At 41.8% G+C, this 19216-nt stretch overlaps 1 protein-coding gene across 1 annotated transcript in view; it reads left to right on the forward strand.

The window, feature by feature from the left end:
* Window positions 1-4404: 4404 nt before the first annotated feature.
* Window positions 4405-19216, forward strand: part of ELAVL2 (ELAV like RNA binding protein 2) — a gene marked incomplete at both ends in the record, with an annotated part of 122511 nt that continues 107699 nt past the window's right edge. Inside the window, one exon of the mRNA XM_081280520.1 lies at window positions 4405-4451. The remainder of the gene's footprint in view (window positions 4452-19216) is intronic.

The following is a 19216-nucleotide window of genomic DNA, read 5'->3' on the forward strand; positions in this document are numbered from 1 at the left end:
ATGGATGTACATTCATCCTTTTCACTCAGATCAAAGAGAGTGAGCTCTCAATGACTCATACATACCGGACAGAGAGTTTAATGTTATAAAGAAATATGCCAAAGATGTAGCAGTGATGGCAAAGGAAATGAATCTTTCGGAAGCAGAAAGATTTAAGAGGAAAGGAGATCGTGCCTTATCGCAAACTCTGATAGTACAGTTCCAACCCTCCCACGTTGCTCTCTCCCCATTTCTTTTTGCTTCTTGCATTTCCCTTCGCCGCCAGTGTTAAGTGTGTACCTCCCCGCACAACTTACCTTGAAACGGGACTCCATTGAGCTCTCCAGAGTGACACAAGCTCGTAGCCAATCGTATCACGCAGCCTCTTCTGGGCGGACTCAATGGGGGCAACTGGACCAATCAGAAACCTGGAGCAATAAGCAAGTTACGTTGTGGCACGACTCGGCGTATACTTCCGCGCGTGCTGCCCGGGATAGGAGCCTGGCAGAGCAGCTGCACACACGGCAGTGCGGAGGCAGAGAAGGGGTTGGTGATACGGTGCTATAAATCTGTGGTCCAGTCCACCTCCCTTTTAAGACGTCCTCCCCCCTTATTTCTCTTCTCACTTAGAGATGCAGCAGCTTACTCCTGTAGCGACCTACTAAAAAGCAACAAGGAGAAAGACATCGTCTTTTTGAAAAAAAACGTTCTTTCGTCTCTTTTCTTTGTTCCTTGGTTTGTTTTTCTTGCCCCTTTTTGTTTAGTTGAACGGCAATAGGAGGATAGTCTCTCCGTCTTTTTAAACTCTTTTTTAAGTTCCCCCTCCCCTTCATATTTTTTTTTTCACCATTTCTTTTAGCATTGGACTTTGGGGTCGAAAGCATTTCTTTTTATTTGCTTCTTTTAAGCCGAGCACAGTTTAGGTTTCGTGCTGTCTTAAGAGAACTATCCAGCAGCTTCTTGCTCATCCTTATTGGGAGAACTGCACCGTTACTTTAAAAACACACATACACAAAAACCTTAAGGGAGAAAGGTAAGTTTCGGTTTGGTTTCTTTAATCATTAGTTGCAGCGATGTGCTGGCAAACCCAGAAAACCTGTAAGTGAGCGGAATACAGAATATGAAGTTAATTGCACATGTTTGCCTCATTTCAAAGCGATTGCTCTGCTTTTTAATTCTGGAGAGCTAGACTAAAAGACAGTGGACGCATGCTTAACATACTGAATGTTCCAGGATGTTAATGGCAGAAACTTAAGTGGTAAATGTGGCCAGGGTAGAGCAGGGGTACAATGGGAGGCTAGATGTTGAGTGAGCTTCGGGATGGAGGTTGGAAGTTCGTTTCGTGGGAAGAGAGGGATAACTTAGGGGGGATGCATGCCTCTACTTTTCGCAAAGGAACCGGAGGACCAAAGAAGCTTTAGTATCATTAAAGGGAATCAGAAGCCCGGACTTACAGATTAGACTAGAGGAAAAAAAAAATGGCTTAATTGCATTAACCAGATAGCATGTGCTGGGGAGATGGGATTGCCAGATGGAATTTAGATGCTGCACAGGCAGCGAGTTGTAGTTGACTGAAAAAAGTACATGCCGCCTGAGGGCTGGTGCTGGGCTGGGGCTGGGGTGGTGAGAAGCTGTCAAAACTCATCTTTGCTAGGTATGCGGGATCTAATTCACAGACGCCAATTACCGTAATTCAAATTTAAAAGAAGATAGTCAATTTGGGGCGGAATCTTTAAGCCTGTACCGGATATGAGATTCCCTTTGTTCAGAAAAGCGTAAATAAGATCCTTGGAGCTGTGTCTGTGAAGTGGCGGCTGCCTGGGAACCTCGCTGTGCTGGTCGCTGGGAAGTGGTTTCCAAGCCCTGTCCTTGGTCCTACGCGGCTGAGTTCGCCTTCGGGGAAAGGGGGAACCCCTTCGCAGCCGCTAGGCTTTGCAGCCACCCCAGGAGCCAACTCGGCTGCGTAGCCCTCACCCACTCCTTACCGCTCCCCTTCTTCGAATAGCTATTGTTAAACTGACGCTGGGAGAAAGATGGTTGGGCATGAGAAGCTGGGCATACAGGCATACGGTTCATTTTAACTTTTGTGATCTCTCAGGGTTTAGGAGAAACCAGCTGGCTTTCTACTGCGAAAAAGCGAATTCCGGGTAGACATGGGAAAGGTGAAGGATGTTTATGGGGCGGGGAGGGCGGGGGTGGTGGTGGATGGAACGAGGTGCTGGCTTTGCCTAAGAGAAGTTTAAATTATTGGCACGAAGGGGTGTGGGTGAGTGTGTGAGTGAGAGTGCCTTTGAGGCAAAGGATGGGAAAATGTACAAAGCCGGCTGAGGTTAGTTTCTCCTGCTCTCCACCCCACCCACCCTCTAGTTTGGAAAAGCCAACCCACTGCCAGCCTCCCCTAGACTGGACTCTGTCAAAGGATGGTGGGGGCGAGCCATGACAAGGTGGCAGTGCCCACCCTGGGCGCTCCGCGGCAGACAGGACCTCGTGTGGCCATTGTTGCTTAATTTATGCCCAGCACGTTGCTACGTACCCACCTATTTCACGTCTGTAAAGAATTAATAGGAAAGCTCTACAACTGGCAAATCGGGGGTTGGATAAGTTCCCCGTTTTCCATTTTCAAGTACCAGTTAGCAAAACTGATGTGGAGACCGGGTATTTTCTCTTGTAATTAAGCTGCAGGTCTGGCTTTACTGTGGTGAGGGTGAGAGAAATAGTCAACCATTTAGTATTTACTCTTGACACTGCTGGATGGGGATGGATGTCTCTGTACTTCCTCCCCGAAATGCATGGCTTCTTTCCCCGCCCCCACCCATGCATGAACATTCAGGTTGTTAAGATTCTACACCTTCAGTGCTTCTCCACACCCCTATTTATTATACCTCTCCCCAGGAAGGTGGGGATGAGAGATGAATATGTTTTATTTCATAGGCCTACAGTATTGACTGCAGCCTATTAAACGTAGGCTTAAAATGAAATGGGGGAGGGAGTAGTACAGAGTAGAAAGTAGTAGCCGAAGAAATTGTTTTCCTAATTGAAAATCAATTCTTAAAGGTCAGAAAAAGGGTGTTTGTGTTTTGGGAAACGGAAGTGTAGGAAATCTGCCTGGGCCCATAAGACTTCTTTGTAAAATGGCTTCTTTAATGGGACATTTGAGAGATATGTCAGAATTTGAGCAAAAAATTCCGCAAAAAAAGGTCAAGTGTTTTAAAGTCATCTTTTATGGGATTAATTTTTTAAAGAAAAACTATTGCTCTTAGTTTTTTTCTGTTGTTCCTTGAGTCTGTCTTAACAGCGGGCCCTTAATGGCTTCTCCTTCCCTCTTCCAACCTAGTGCTTGGCATCCCGCTTTATAAAGCTAACCTGTTCTGGAGTTCGACACGAAAATCAAGACTAGACAGAAGTGGTTTGGGATACTTGGGAAATTGTTGAGAGCGATTTCTCCCCTAACTTGAAGAAGATAGCTTCGGGAAGTAGGGTGTAGAACATTCTAAGAGTTTTGGGTTTGGACTGGCAAATTAGGTAGGCCCATTTTCGCCTAACGTTTGAAAACTGGCATCTTGTCAATCCTGCCTGCCCAGGAGGGGAATATTATAATTAACTATTTAGAGGGAGGTCAAAGAAGCGCAGGCGCTTTAAGTAGTTTTCCCAGGAACCTACACAAAGTCAATTAAGGTCACTTAATTGTAGATCTGTTTTGGGGTGACACAGAAATGCTGATATAGAATCGATTAGCTATTTCCGGTGTTCCTAGTCTGGCTTCCCAAAATTGAGGGACGGCCTGTCTCTGTTTCGCCCATGGTCCCTATTTTACTGTGCCTGATTTGATTTCGCTTAAGAGGGTAAATTTGCCTTCCCCACTCCCGCCCTGGGTTAGAGAAATCCTCCTCCCTCCCTTCCCGCCCCGCCCGTCGCGTGGGGGCGGGGAGCGCTGGGCGCCCTTAGCGGACCTTGCTGCATCAAACCCGCATCATGCCCTTGAAGCTGTAACCTCGGTCACGTTCTTGCAGCTACTCAGTCGCCCACTGCTCAGTTCCTTTCTCTTACCTCTTGCAATTTCAGGTAGGTATGACAGGTTATATATTAAATGTAGTTGTTTTTTTTTTTATCTTGGGGGAAGGGTTAAAAAAGCCTTTGCTATAAAAAAAAAAAAATCCCAGTACGACAGGTGCTCTAATAATTAAGCGGCCGAGCAGGTGTAAAAACGTGCTCTAGCCGCGTGGCTCGGGGGTCCGTTTTGACTCTGTTACAGGCATGGGTTGACAGGCACAGGTTTTTCTGGGGAAAAAAGGATTGAGCTGGGCGAGGGGGCGGGTCTAGGGAAGGCAACGTTGGGACGCCCCCTCGGTGAAGAGTTGGCCGTTTCGGGGCTCTAGTGGGGGGCACTGGAAGGATGTGGCTAAAGACAGACGCACAGTCGAGTGCAGGATTTCCTACTTGGCATTTGAAGCAGAGTATAGCACCCCTCACAGGTACTCGGGGGCTTATTTAAATGTCAGATTCCATCGAGAGAGGTAGGGAGGGGCAGCAGAGACTAGGCCTTAGTTTCCCGTCGAGGGACAAAATCTTTTGGTTGTTAAGTGGGGGAAAAAGAAGCCTTTTAACTCTACTTGCAAAATGTGTGTGTATACGTAGATATGGTACACAGTACACATATATACGAAAGTAACCCTGGCGCGAGCTGCTTTGACTCTGCGTTAGCGCTCAGAGCCTCGGGGTTTGTAAACTTGCACCTGGAATTGGCCGCTTCTGGGCTCGGGACTCTCTCCGCAGGGTCTAGTGAAACCTTGTCGAGGAGCCTGGTGGGAATCGGAAGCCCGGAGGGACCGAGCTGAGCGGCTCAGTCCGGCGTCTCCCCGCAGGCACCGACCGGCGGGGTGGCCCGGCGGGGCACGCGCCAGCAGCGGCCGCAGCGCGACGAACTCGCCTCGGGCCCCGCCTCCTGGCGCTCTTCCAGGCAAGCCCCTCCTCCCCGCTCCGCTACAAACGGCGGGACAGCGGCGCCGGGGCGTCACTGAGGCAGTAGCCAGCCGGGTGAGGAGGGTGGTCAGTGGCTCGGCGCGGGTGGGGCGGGGTTCCGCCAGGTTCCAGTCCGCCTTCCCGCCGCGCCGCTGCCTCTTCGCGGAACCCGCCCGGAGCGACTCCTCCGCGGGTTGTGCTGTCGCCCGGCTGCACAAGCCCTAGTAGCTGCAGCGCTGAGTCGTAGCAGGCAAGTGCAGGGGGCGTGGGGGCAGGGACGGCGGCTGGGCTTTGCCCTAGGTGCTTTTTGGATGCGGAGGTTAAAGGCTGTGTACGCCACCGCGGCTCCTTACTGGGTACGGCCTCGGCTCGGAAACGCTGGTGGGTGCGGCGGAGGTTGTGTCCGCGAAGTTCCTAGAGCTCGGCCTCTTGCAGCGGGAGTGGAGGGCACAGAGCGCCTCGGGAGGTGGCACCGCCCCTACAGTGGGCACCGACTGGTTGGGGGCGGCGGGAGCCAAGCAGGGCCAGTGGCGCCAGAAAACGTGCAGGGCGTGGACGTGCCGGGGTACGGCCGCGTGTAGTGCTAGAAGGAAACTGCGCCGAGACGCAGGTGAGTCTATTGGAGGGAAAGTGGGGGAGGGGGGCTTTCTAGAAAAAGGGCAGGATTCCTGTAGAGGACTGGCGACCCCGCCTCGTGGGAGGATGTGGGCACTGCGTGCTTCTTCCGAACACACCGAGGTGTTTAGCGTCTGGTGTGTGCCCACTTAGTACGGCGCCTCCTCGCACGCGGACCTTGGAGCTCCGGAGACATCTGGAGACTTGCAGCGGCCACGCGGTGTGCCGAACGTGGTGTGAGGCCGTGGGCGCTCGGGGCAGGAGCGTGATTTTTCCCTAGTGCGCCTTAGGAGGAGGTCGGGCGCAGCCACGGGAGGTCGCGTCTCAGGTCTGCGCGGTCTGTGCGCTGCGCGGGAAGCACGGACGCTGTGCCCGGCCAGCAGGCTCAGGGATTCAGCTCATTAGAAGTGGTTGCGTTAGCTGTTCTCCCAGTTCAGCCAGGGGGACTCCACCAGTTGTGGCTCCAGTGCACTACATGTGTTTCTGTGATGGTGAGATTGGAGGAGGCAGGAAGACCAAAAACAAACAAAAAAACACCTCGGTTTACCCGCAGGTGCTTCTCCAGCTGCCGTGACAATGACCATCAAACACTTTCCACGGAAAAGCCTACTTGTTATCCTTGAGGGCCAGAGCTCAACACCATGCCTCTAGGTGAGAGCTCCCCACCTGGAGTTGTAGCCTTCCAAATGATAATTGAAAATAGGGTAAATATTTAAATACCATCTTTATGGTAAAATATTTCATCTGCTGTCTTCTCTCTACGTTTTCTGAAAATATGGGAAAAGGAGGAATTGCTACCAGTTACCTATCCTCCTTTTTACCTCACCAAAAAAGGTGCTTAGCAATGCCAAGATGTAATGCCAAGGACAAAAGAGCTTTTTAACGCTTATTTATTTTTTTTCTGCGATTCTACCCTTAATCATTTTGTCTTCATAAAAATGCAGCTCAGCCTCAAAACTTAGGGTAAATAAAGTCCATTTAAAATCACTTGAATGCTAGTTGGGGGTAATTTTCCTAATCCCCATAAGTTTGTTTCAAATACTGTTTAGTTGCCCTTGAAGGCCGTTTCCTCAAGAATTGTTTTCCAGAGTCCTTTGAGTTTGGCTCTTACGCAAGGTCGTGCTTCGCGTGGAAGCTGACCTGGAGTTTCCATTTTGGTGAACTGGTGGAAAAACTCTTCTGGATCTATTTTTTCTTCTGGCCCTCTGGGTATACAAATGGTGACTATCTTGCTGGATGGACCTAAATGTTACTGCATTAATTTGGGCTGTTCTTTATTAGGAAGGTTTGTAGGCATGTTAATTGAACACTGCTCAGGTTGGGGGGGGTATGCTTAGAGAAGTTCTCTTGGAAATGGGGGTGGAGGGAGGAAAAAAGAGGAAGAAGAAAACATCTGGGAAACACAGGCCTGTGATGGGTAGAAAAAAATTAGATTATGAGGAAACCATTATATCCAATTTTCTGTGTTTCCTCTCTTTTCCTTCTTGTTTGTGATTAAACAGGGCTTCTTGTTAACCTAGTTGGGTAACTTTGTGCTGCCACCTTTTGGGGAGTAAACATTTTTTTCCTCTTCAAAGACAGAACCTTAGGCATTTAAGACCCTGTTTCCTCTCTGACCTCTAGGTATTTCCTCCACTGTGTGGTGTATGCTGTCAGGAATCCTCAAGTCAGCTGTTGGGGCAAGAATATGCACAGCTCTAAGGTTCAGAGAATTTTAGTTTGAGGATATGCTGCTTTTGTGGAACAAGAACCCTGTGCTGATTATTATTGTCTGCCAGCCTACCTGTTAGTCACTAAGGAACCATAGTTTCCCTTTCAAGACCCAAGACACCTTGTAGTTTCCTTTTGGTTTTGGTATGTTGGTTGGTCATGTTTAACACCGCTGCTTTCATAGAGAAAGAAGATCCTGTCTCTTTTTCTGTGGTTTTAGTTAAGACCCAGCTCCTAGTAATTTTAGGAAGAATAATACTACCCCATTTCTTGAATAATACTACCCCAGCCAGAAAAACAGATGTTTCTGGCTGAATCCTTATAATCACCTTCAGCTATTCTAGCCTTTGGAATTTTACTTGTTAACATGAATATGATTTGTAAACAATGCTTTCTCAGATGCAAGTCTCAAGTTCTCTTCAGCCACATGACAGAACCATCCAGAAAACCCAGACTAATAAGCTAGGATCAATCTTTTTTCTTATCTGAAATAATTTTTTTTTTAAACCTGTGATGCTTTTCAGGCATTAGCATGGCACAAGAGCATGGCAAATTATTCTTAACTCTTTTCCCCCAAAGAACTGGATACTCTGAAAGGTACCATTCACCTCTTTGATCTCTTGTCTGCATGATAGGTCATTGCTTTTGTTCTCATTTTAAGTACTATTAAATCTACCACATCATCATATTCTTTCTACCACCTTTTTCACTTATAATATTTGCATGGAAGTGAGAGAGGGAAGTGATGTAGCCTAGTTAGCCTGGTCAGTTTATTTTTTTCACAGCATTGTAGGGATTGTGTAGGTGGGATGATACTGGGCCTGGGTGGTGTGCCACCCTGTGGAAAACCTGCCCATAGCAGTCCATCCCAGCTCTTTCTATTTCAGATATTCTGCTGGAAAGGCTAGATGCCATGGTAAGCGACTACATTTCATCTTTTAAAAAATTTTAGTTAGCATGGGTATTTGGTTAGAGACGGGGCTTCTTTATGAGCTTGTGACCTATGTAGTTGTACATTCCCCCATCTTGCAATACTTTAGAATTTTTGAATAAGAGACCCTTTCTTTTTTTCTTTTCTTCAGTGATGGAGATTGTACTCAGGAGCACTTTACCAGTGAGCAACATCTCCAGCCCTTATTAATTTTGAGACGGGGTGTCTCGCTTCTTTGTCCTGGCTGGCCTTGTATTTTCAATTCACATATCCTCATTCCTCAACTTCTCAAGTAGCTGGCATTACAGACACATACTATTGCACCTGGCCTGGGACCCTGCATTTTTTTTTTTTTTTTTTGCATTGGGATCCTCAGATTATGTAGTTTATCCTGGTTTGATGCTTTTCCAGTTGTATTTTGTTTTGGTGATATGTTGTAGAACTGTTAGCAGGCTTTGTGCCGTGGAGATGCCACACCCAGCTGTATGGAAGACATAAAATGCATGGAATGTTTTGGTGGGTTTCATTTTACTCATGTGTAAGTCTTCACTGGTTCTGGTTACTTCCAGAATCCATATTTTGTAATTTATTGCCAAATCTGCCATTTTATGTGTTTCTAGTTTGGGAAGAGCATTTATTGTGGATTTGTTTCGAGATCCTAGCTGGTTTACAGTACTAGTTGCTTATTCTTTTTGGATTTCAGGTAATATAAATTTGCTAAGCAGAAGCAGAGGGCACGAAATTGAAAGACAATATTTGCTCTAAGGCTTTTTCAAATTAAAGTTCATGTTTTATTATGGTTTAAATGGTAACTTTTGGACTCTGAACTAAAAGTAGAAACTGATATAGTAAAATCTTAGGTTTTATGAAGTATTGGGGAAAATTTTCACAAAAAAATTAACAGATTTGGCTGATTGGCAACATAACTTTCATTTTAGTAAGGTCGCTAGGTGAATCTTATTTCAAGGGAAATAAGAAATTATCTCAAATCTTGTATCATGCAAAACAAAAAATGGCTCTTGCTTGAGTAACACTGTGCTAGATGCTTTCCTATATGTGTCTTTCCCTCAATACCAATGCTAAACTTCTGGAGATAGGTCGTTATAAATATATCTGTTTTTGGAAAGGGTGTTATTTTCTCAGAGCTCTGGGTTAGACTGCATCACTTTCACTGGTGCTCTAAACTGCATGTTTCTCTTTTGAATGTTGCTGAATAGTTCTATGACATGCATAGGTCTTCATTGTAAAATATCCTCATGCAGAGAAGAATAGGGGCTTTGGGAAGGAGAAGAATAGGTAAAACAACCAAGAAAGTGGCATGGGATTAAAACCAAACCAGTTTGTAGATTGCTTTATTAACAGCAAGTCAACCATGGTGTTGTCTTCTTTTGTTTTTTAGTCTTTCCAGTATTATCCAATTATACTAATTTCTATCATCAATTTCTGACTGAAAATAACAGACAAGATTTGCGGGTAAAACCCTCTTTCGCACTTTTAAAGAGTCTTTATTTCACAAAAAGACTCAATAGACTTGTTTATGAAAAAACAATAAACACTTTTAAAAAACATTGACGGTTTTGCTTTATCACCAGGTACATTTTAGATTTCTAGGTTGAGGTACTTATGTATTTTTCTTTCATTGAACTTAATACTGCTAGATTAATACTTTAAGGCCTTTTTCTTTGACTTAAGAGTTTGTATCAGAAAAAGGAAATTTGAATCTAAATGACTAGTTTTCTTTTTCTCCAGGTTTTTTTTGTGTGTGTGTGTGTGTGTGTGTGTGTGTGTGTGGGCTGTTCATTATTTCAGCAACTTTAAGGAGGACATTAGTGAAATATCACAGAAGTCTGTATTTTCACAAACATCAAATAGGTAAACTGTTCACGCAGGGTGGGATTCTATTTCATTCACTTATTGTTAGTAGTATCAAATTCACTTAAAGCTTGGGTAGACAATTTGACTGATTTTTACCTCCTAAGGACAATGGGGTGGGGAGTGTTTGGAATTTTTAGTTTTCCTGAATCCCCTTATTGTAGAGTCATCGTAAAATTGAAACTTGTTAATATTGAGGAATCTAAGTGTAGCTCTTCTCTCCCTAGAGAGATGCACATGCACAGAAATTTTATACAGTTTACAGTTTTGTCCTCTGAAGATTTGTTAAAATGGGGTTCTGTTTGGGAAACAAGGCTTTAGAAATAGGAGTTGTCTTTCACTAACGAGTAGGATGAAGCCATTAGGTTCTTGTTTGCCCTTGAGTTAGTGATGGGGGCCTTTAAGCTTTCTCCTAGGGATGATTCCAAGTTTGCCTGGCTTCTCGTAGTTTTAGAATCTATCCTATTTTTTGTAAACAAATATTACATGTGTAAGGTCTTCTTGTGAGCACAGCGCTGCCAGTTTATCTGCTGAGTTGTCTTACCTCAGTAGGTTTTGTCACATAGGTTGAAATTCTTAATTTAGCAGCACCAGGTAGGAAATACTAGATTGGAAGTCTGAAATAACCTGCATGTGGTTTTGACTCAATTCCCTATGCCCTTGGTTTCTTAACCAGTGTATGTATGTAAGTAAACCCTCCCCCCATCTCAAGAATTGGGTAAATAGTATATTGAAGCACAGCATTTTGGGGCAATGTTTACTGTATGAAATGGTGGTAATAGGTGGACCCTATAGATTAGTTTCTGGCTTTCAGTGTACTGTGATTATAAGGAACTACTTTTAGTGATTCTTCTGTGTTCTGGATGGAACCTAGAGCCTCTTGCTCATCTATGAAGCTTATCTATACCACGGAGCTAAACCCCCAGCTCAATATATAAACCATCATGTGTTTATTTCTGCCATGGAGGAAAAGAAAAATGCCAAAGTGCAGGAGGTTTTGAGAGTTATGACTTGGAGATTTCAGTTTGGAAATGGATATATTTTGGATGGAAGTTGGAGAGTTTAAAATGCATTTTCCTTGAAAATATAAATAATGCTGAAAGATGATGTGATATTATAAGAACACAATCGGCTGACATTCCAGGAATATAAATTTATTAATGTTTTGCATATTTTTCAGTAATTAAAATTTTAAACTTAAGCATTTAGTAAAATTATCAGTCTTTATTTTCTTGATTTCAATTGTTTGAATTTTATTTAATCCCTTTCCAAGGATCTATTCCTATATATCACAAAATGGAGTTTATACAAATACATATTTTCCTCTGCTTGTTTCAATTCCTTTTCACCACTGTAAGTGAAAAGTCATTGATGGATGTCTTGCCAAGTAAGTTATTGTAAATTTCTCACTTGTTCAGTTCTTAAAGGATGTTTAACACTTTTTTATTCTTTATGCATCATTTGTGTATATCAGAAGTACAAGAGATATTTCTCAAAGCAAATAAGTCACAGCATATTTGAAAATAAATGCAGTGAATTGAGTTTACTGGGGGAAATATTCCTGGAACTGATCATACTTTTTTTTCCCTGTGAGCTGCTTTTCAAAATAGAAAAAGGTGATGTTTTTCTGTTTTAGTGATTTATCTTTACTGAAGGTATCTCTGCTGACATGGGTGGGGGTCACCCATCTTTATTGCAGAATTGTCCAGAACAGGTAAAATATACAATGTTATAGAGTCAACACGTTTTTAATAACCTATTCTCAGGTAAGGCCTATTTTTGAGTTTTCAACCATTTCTCTACTTCCCAAGTGCTCCTTACTGATTGCTGGCTTATTTTGTTTAAACCCTTGGGGTCCTTTCTGGCCTTTGGCTATGAATGACTCATGGACTTTTCCCAAATACCAGGTCAGCAGTGTTTTTGACTTTCATCCTTCCCTACCATTGTCTGTGCAAGAAAGTTGAACTATCCAGGGGCTGGAGATGTGGCTCAAGCGGTAGCGCGCTCGCCTGGCATGCGTGCATCCCGGGTTCGATCCTCAGCACCACATATAGACAAAGATGTTGTGTCCGCCAAATACTAAAAAAAAAAAAAAAAAAAAAAAAAAAAGTTGAACTATCCAGAGCTTTCCTCTCTGCTGTATGAGCCCTCTGTACTAGCCTCTGTCCCTTGTTTATGCTTCTGGGTCTTGTCCTAGTTCTAGTCTTGGTAATTTTGGGTCAGGTGCAAGCCTACTCATTTGTCCCTTTAATTTCTTCTGCTTGCACTTTTACATGGTCTCTGATTTGCATTTTACATTGTACTCACTGGAAATATCTTCTGTGTCCAAGTGAATCTCTGCTGTTGACAAGCGGGTATCAATGGACAAATTTGTGCTGCAAGTCCCAAATGGTGATTCACGGGCAGCATATGGCCTATTGCTATTTAAAATTTGGGTTGAGCTGTGTTTTCAGAAATAGTGATTTTTTTTAAGGGTTGTGAAATATAAAGATCCAGAGGCACATATCTTGTCTCTGGAAAAGTTGTAGGGACCAAGCAATACTGAATCCACATTCATCAAGTGCCCCCTTAAGATGAAGCATGATTTGTTTCACTTCAAAATAAGTCACTAGATGTTTGTTTGTTGCTACAGTTCCTGAAGCCATGGGAATTAATACTATACTCGCATACAAAGAAAAAGCAGATAGTTCTGAAGATTTTGTCTTTTGATTTCTTTGGGTTTGCAGATAATGTTTGAGTTATGTTAGATTGATCATTATAATTTTAGATTTTTGTAGTCTCCTTTACTTCAATTAGGGAAATCTTGTCTTGCGCCGCTTCTCCCTTAACTTCTGATTGTAAGTCATTTTCTCCTCCTAGTACAAGATGCATTTCCATCTGCCTATCTTACCTTTTTTCTCTTTTCTCTAGATCTGGAATTCTAGATCTGTCCCTATTGGGATTGGGGATTTCTCCTTGCCAGTTCCTGGCTTCTGTTTGTTCAAATGCTTTGGGTCAGCAGCAGATTCTTGTTGTGAAAGCTGATAGGATGTTATGAGCTGTTTATAAGAGGCTTGTGGTCCACCTGCTAACTACTCCTTGATGGTGTCAGCTTAGAAAGGAAATTCTCTCTTCAGATATCTTTAAAAAAAAAAAAAGCTGATAGGACAGGCTACTAGGTGTGAGGTTTATATGTGTGTTGTTTCTCTTTGCCCCTCATTCTTTTCCTCTTGAGCCTTTTCTCCTGTCTATAGAAACAGTTGGGCAGCTTTAGCAAAGTCTTCTCCCATGTGTGCAGTTGAGCAGGCTGATGTGCCAGCAGAAGTAGAAGGAGGTTCCACATGTCATGTTTGGACCAATGCTGTAATTTTATTTTACAATAAGGAAGGTGGATATTATTAATCTGCTCCTCAGTGTAATAGCATGATTTGAATAGCAGAGAGCAACTTTGGTGTGTGTTAATGTCTGGTGAGATGAATACATATGAATGCTAAGTAGGTGGAAAATGTCAAGGTAGAGCCTTCCTTTTGGTGACTTTAAGCACTTATATTTCTAGTTAACTTTTTGTTCAGCGTGGCAAACAGATACAAAGATCTGTTTTATCAACCCAGTATTAATGTGGCTTCTCAGGATGAACAATGCCCATAAAGCTCTGCTCTCCTGGCAGCCACTTGAGCTAGGCCAGCTATAATGATAAATTAGAATGTGTCCCTGTATTGAACATCTTAGCAAAACTCTTCAGAATAATAAGCGCTAAATGCTGACAGTTTTAAAAATTGGTGCTGTCTACAGCCCAGCTTATTTAAACACACACACACACACACACACACACACACACACAGTGTGATTAAAAGTATATTCTTACTTTAAAAAACTAATTTTGAATTTTAACTATTTTTTTAAAAAAGGTACATTTTTTTGAAGGCACTTGAAAATTCTTGATACTAAACACATTCCATGATTACATGATTTTTTTAAAATATATTTTTGTTTTGACAACTCAAACTCGCATATTCATGGGTCTGTAGTGTGTTTTTTTAAAAATTTTAATATTTATTGTTTTAGTTTTCGGCGGACACAACATCTTTGTTTGTATGTGGGGCTGAGGATCGAACCTGGGTCACACGCATGCCAGGCGAGCGCGCTACCGCTTGAGCCACATCCCAGGCCCTACATGATTCTTTTAGAGCAATATGTTCTTATTTTTAATGCTCTCTTATAGCATATTGTTTAGGGGGTCACCAAGGTTTCTTAGTTATTGGATGTAAATTGAAAATTAGTGAAACAAAAACTATCCGGCATGTTTTATGTCCCTGAAGATTGGGAATCAATCTAATGGAGCTTTTATTGCACATTCAATCAGAATGACTGATAGGGGTAGGTTGGTTGTTAACCTGGAGTCTAGACCTTTTCTAAATTCATGTGTGTGTATGTTTTAGTTTTGTTAAAGAATTAAAAAAAAAAACACTTCATGTTTTGTATTGGCATTATGTTTAGAAGCCAGGAAGTTTGTGTTGTACTTACTGTTTCTTCACCTGTGACTAGTACAAGATACTGGGGGAGCTTTAGAGAAGTTTATAGGGCATTCTTGTCTTCATACAGTATTCCTTGGTCTGTCTGCTTAAGGATAGGAGGCAGAAAATACTAGTCTTAAAAAATCTCCTCCCGCACACCTAGGAGTCTTAACAGTAGAAAGTGAGTGCTTGAAAAATTGAGGGAAGGGCCATGTCTTTGTATTCTGGACATCAGGAAACAGGTCGGGTTGTTAACATACTGCTTTGGGGAGTTCTTTTGCTTTTGTGTCCCTTTTCCTCCCCTTATTCCATGTCATTTTTGTGCTTTTGATTCTCTTGTGGTGTGAGTAACTATTTCCTAGTTTGTCAAGAGCCCAGTCATAGGTGGAAATATTTATGCAAAACCTGCCAAGTTTTAAGTTGTAGCTCAAGAGAGATGCTGCTTTGACTGTCTTCATTCTGCTATTGTCCTAGAAGAAGTGATCCATGGCATATATGTGAAACTCAGCCTTACCCTTGGTTTGTGTCTCAGCAACATTATGTGCCAGCAGCCTTCTCTGAGTATAATATTTATTTTGTAAAACACCTAGGAAACAGACAATAATTATGTTTCTTTGGCTCCTTTGCTCTTAGGAGTGCAGTTCCAGGAGTGAGAGGCAAGTTACAGGTCAGAAGCTGGAATGTGTTCAGAAGATAGATCTGTACCTTCTCCTTGAGTTTTCTTCAAGCATTGAGCCGTGTCCTCCAGGAGCAAGTATTTTCAAGGGTGTCGGACTTTAGCTTTTTTACTTCAGTTCTCAGTGTTCTCTGATCTTCTTGTTGCCTTTTTTGCATCAGTAGCATTTACAGGGGTATATTTACTTCTGAAAGTGATTGAATAGCTTTACTTGCTGGAGTGATTCCTTCCCTCCATTGCGTCTGGCTTGTTGGGGAATAACAGGTATTCTTGTTTCTTGGTCCGTCCTCATGTACATTCCCCTGAGTTTGGTTGATCTTTAAATATTGTCTTGTGGACAGTAGGGGGGGGTGTTTGATTTTTGTAATGAATAACAGTTTAGTCTAGATGGGAAGAGGGAAAAGATCAGTTTTAATTTTCCTTTTATACAACTTTATAGTAACTTACAAATTACAGCCTCTTAAGAATTCAGAGTAAGAAGTAGTATTATGTTGGTAAGTCAAGTTGGCATTGTTGGGATGGGATGGCAGCTTCCTGTTTTTAGTTGCCAAACATTTGACTGTTAGGAAAAGAGAAGAATGCACGGAATCAGCAAATGGGGGTGATGAGCTACTACCCAGAATGATGGAACCAAAAGATGGAGCCTTTCCTCTAGTTCAGTGACAACTTGGTGACATGAGCCTTACTATAGCTCCTGGGATAAGCAATTTTAGAGGTGAGAATGAGGCTCAGAGGTCAGGTGGTTTAAGTAGGGAAGTATAACTCAGTTCTGTACCCCCCCTTTTTTTTGGGGGGGGGTGTTATCTTTCTGGCAATTCTGCTGGCTGTGATTTTAAGATGGCTGAGACCAGAGATGCAAGTGCAGGAGGCAGCTCAGCGTTAATGTTTAGAGAATATCTTGCTTCTGTTGTGGCTGCTTTGTGATAAATAAAATGGGTGAAGCAAGAAGCACCTGTATCTTGTCTTTAGGCTTAATTGTCTGGTTCCTTCAAGATGGGGTTGTTGTATCAGGTTTTCATTTTATTGTTATTTATTAAAGCTTCACTCTGGTCCCAGTAGCAGTTCAGGAGAATTGCCCACGACTTGTTTCCTCAAGGCCAGATTCCTACCCTGGGATTATTTTAGGTCTGTGACTAGGTGACTTCTGGAAGTGATTCCATCACAGGCTTGTGTCTTCCTGATGCCAGCTGGCAGGAATACTTTTTGGAACCATATGAAGTAGGGATTGGTTATTTTCTGTAAGTGAGGGAGTGAAGACACTGTCTACAGACTTATTTTAAGATGCTGTTAAAAATCAAGAAAAAAAGATTGAAATACTGTTTATTCTATTCCTGGTGAAAGTGACATTCAGCTAACCCTGGCTCGATGTAGTAGATAATCTGTAAGGGCTATTCTATTTAAATTGTTTGTTTTGGGATGTGTTCCAAGTCTGGTGGGCTTTTAGAAATACTACTTTTTTTTGTTGTTGTTCTGAAGGGACAAAAAAAAATCTCAGGTTGGTATTCAATAGGATATATCATGTCCAAACTTGAATCAATAAACTATCTGCCAAGTAGAAACTGACTTTGAATCATCTTTTCTCCCATAAATTTCTAGATTCAACTTTCTGACAGCAAAGTTTTTGCAACTTTACTGTCAGAAAAATTGGTTGGTGCCAGGAACCAACCTTTGTAATCCCTTGCAATCCTTTGCATACCCTTGTAATCCCAGCAATTTGGGAAGCTGAGATAGGAGAATTGCAGGTTTGAGGCCAGTCTCAGTAACTTAGTGAGCCCTATTAAAAAAAAAAAAAAAAAAAAAAAAAAAAAAAAACCAAACTCGGAGACCCTATCTCAAAAAATAAAAGGGGTTGGGGCATGTAGTGGTAAAGAGCCCTCCCAGGGTTTAATTCCAGTATCAGGGTGCATGTGTGCATGTGAGGTGTGTGAATTGGTTGGTGGTAAATGGGAAAGAATACAGAGTGAAGATAATCTCTTCTAACCTAGAAAGACACATCTGCCTTGTTCATTACTTCTTACAAGCCTACTACGTAGTACAAATTCAGCCAATATTTAATTCATATGAACTTATTCAAGTTTGGAAAACAGGTATAGAAAAAAATACTGTACTTGAGAGTTATTTGCCTCTAGGTAAACCATGAGTGATAGGTGATCTTATTAGAATTTTAATCATTATGAGGAAGTTTTTAGCAAAAGTAAAAAAAAAAAAAAAAGCTGCTTTAACTAATACTTTATTTCTTCGTGCCTTCAATGTATAATTGTTATATTATTTTTTCATCTCCTAAATGTTCACGGTGATTTATTGTCCCCTAAATCTGTGAGGCTAGTAGCACACCTTTCAATTTGTGATGTCTTAGCTGAATATTGTCATATTCTTTGTCTTATTTTTTTCTATGTATATTTTACTCCTTCTAGAATCTAAATATTATTCTTTTGTTATACAAATCTCTTGAAAATCAAAGAAAATAAGGCTATTTAATTTGTCCTTACATATTTCAAGTAGGTGCCTCTGCTATACAATTGACCCAAGGGCTATGCACAGAGGCATAGAGGAGCATTACAATCAAGAGGGAGCCTGCCAGGGATGCTCCACACTGTTTAGCTGTAATTTAGGACATTGCTAGATGAAGCGGGGGTAAAGATTGTTGTTAATTTAAAGGTAAGTAGTGTTTCACATCATTCCATTTTGTAGAACAAAACTTTCTCTTAAGCTTTGATCTAATGATTATGTACCACTTTCCTTTAATTTTTCAGTGTTTTTAAAACGTTTACCCTATACTAGTCAATGATTTCATTGAACACAAAGTTCTATATAGAAGTTTTCCAGTTCCCTAACAGATTCAGAAACATGAGGGCTAGGGTTGTAGCTTAGTGGTAGAATGCTTGCATGGCACATGTGAGGCACTGGGTTTAATCCTTAGCACCATATAAAAATAAATAATTAAAGATATTGTGTCCAACTACAACTAAAAAAAATATTAGAAATGAAATTCAGAAACATGAAGAAATCCAAGGACTTCTTAAGACTTGAGTGTCCTGTTTTACTTGACATTTTCCTTATGGAGTTTACCATAAGGAATTTTTCATTATGGCTGGTTTATTGGTCAGTTCTCTGTCACCATAACAAAATACCAGGAACAATTATATATAAATAGAAAAAAGTTTATTTTGGAGGATTTGGAAGTTCTAGTCCATGATCCAGTAGCCTCATGTGAGGCAGTACATTATGGTGAAAGTGCTTGGTAGAGCAAAGTACTCATCACCATGACCAAAAAACAGGAAGAGACCAGGAACCCATAATTCCCCTTCAAGGTCGTACCCTTGTGACTAAGGTCGTACCCTTGTGACTAAGGTCCTCCTAATGGGCCCCAGTTCCTATAGGTTCCAACACCTCCCAATAGTGTCACTCTGGAAATAAGCCTTTAACACATGGACCTTTGGAGGGGACACTCATCAAAATCATAGCAGTTAGCAATTCTTTCTGTTCCCCATTCTTCATGATTATTTCCTGAATGTTATTGTTTCAAAAAAAAATGACGCAAATTTGGTGAATATTTGAAAATATTCAAACTATTTTTGGCAAAATCTAGTATATTTACTGGTAGCCTCTTTAAACTTTAATCTTGAGATGTCTATCTTCTGGAGGGGTTAAAATTTTATTAAATTTTGTTTCCAACCTCTTGACCTTAATGATATTTTGGGTTCTTTTGGTCATCCACTCACCGTTTTGCTTATTGATCTAATTGTTTTTGCCCTGTAGTAGTTTGAAACAATTATTTTGCCAGCTTATATGTGAAAATTCTTTGTTTCCTTGTGTAAAATTTACTTTGATCAGTAAATATCTGTGTTCACACTACATGCCACAGGCGGTTATCTTGAGGGGTATAGTAGTGAACATAATATAGTTAGTCCCTGCTGACATGGATGTTAGAATTCACTGGGAAACATACATGTTAAGTTTTGCAGGTTATTATTTATAACT

This window comes from Spermophilus citellus (genome assembly GCF_964194105.1).
Source record: "Spermophilus citellus genome assembly, chromosome: 2".
Taxonomy (NCBI): Eukaryota; Metazoa; Chordata; class Mammalia; order Rodentia; family Sciuridae; genus Spermophilus; species Spermophilus citellus.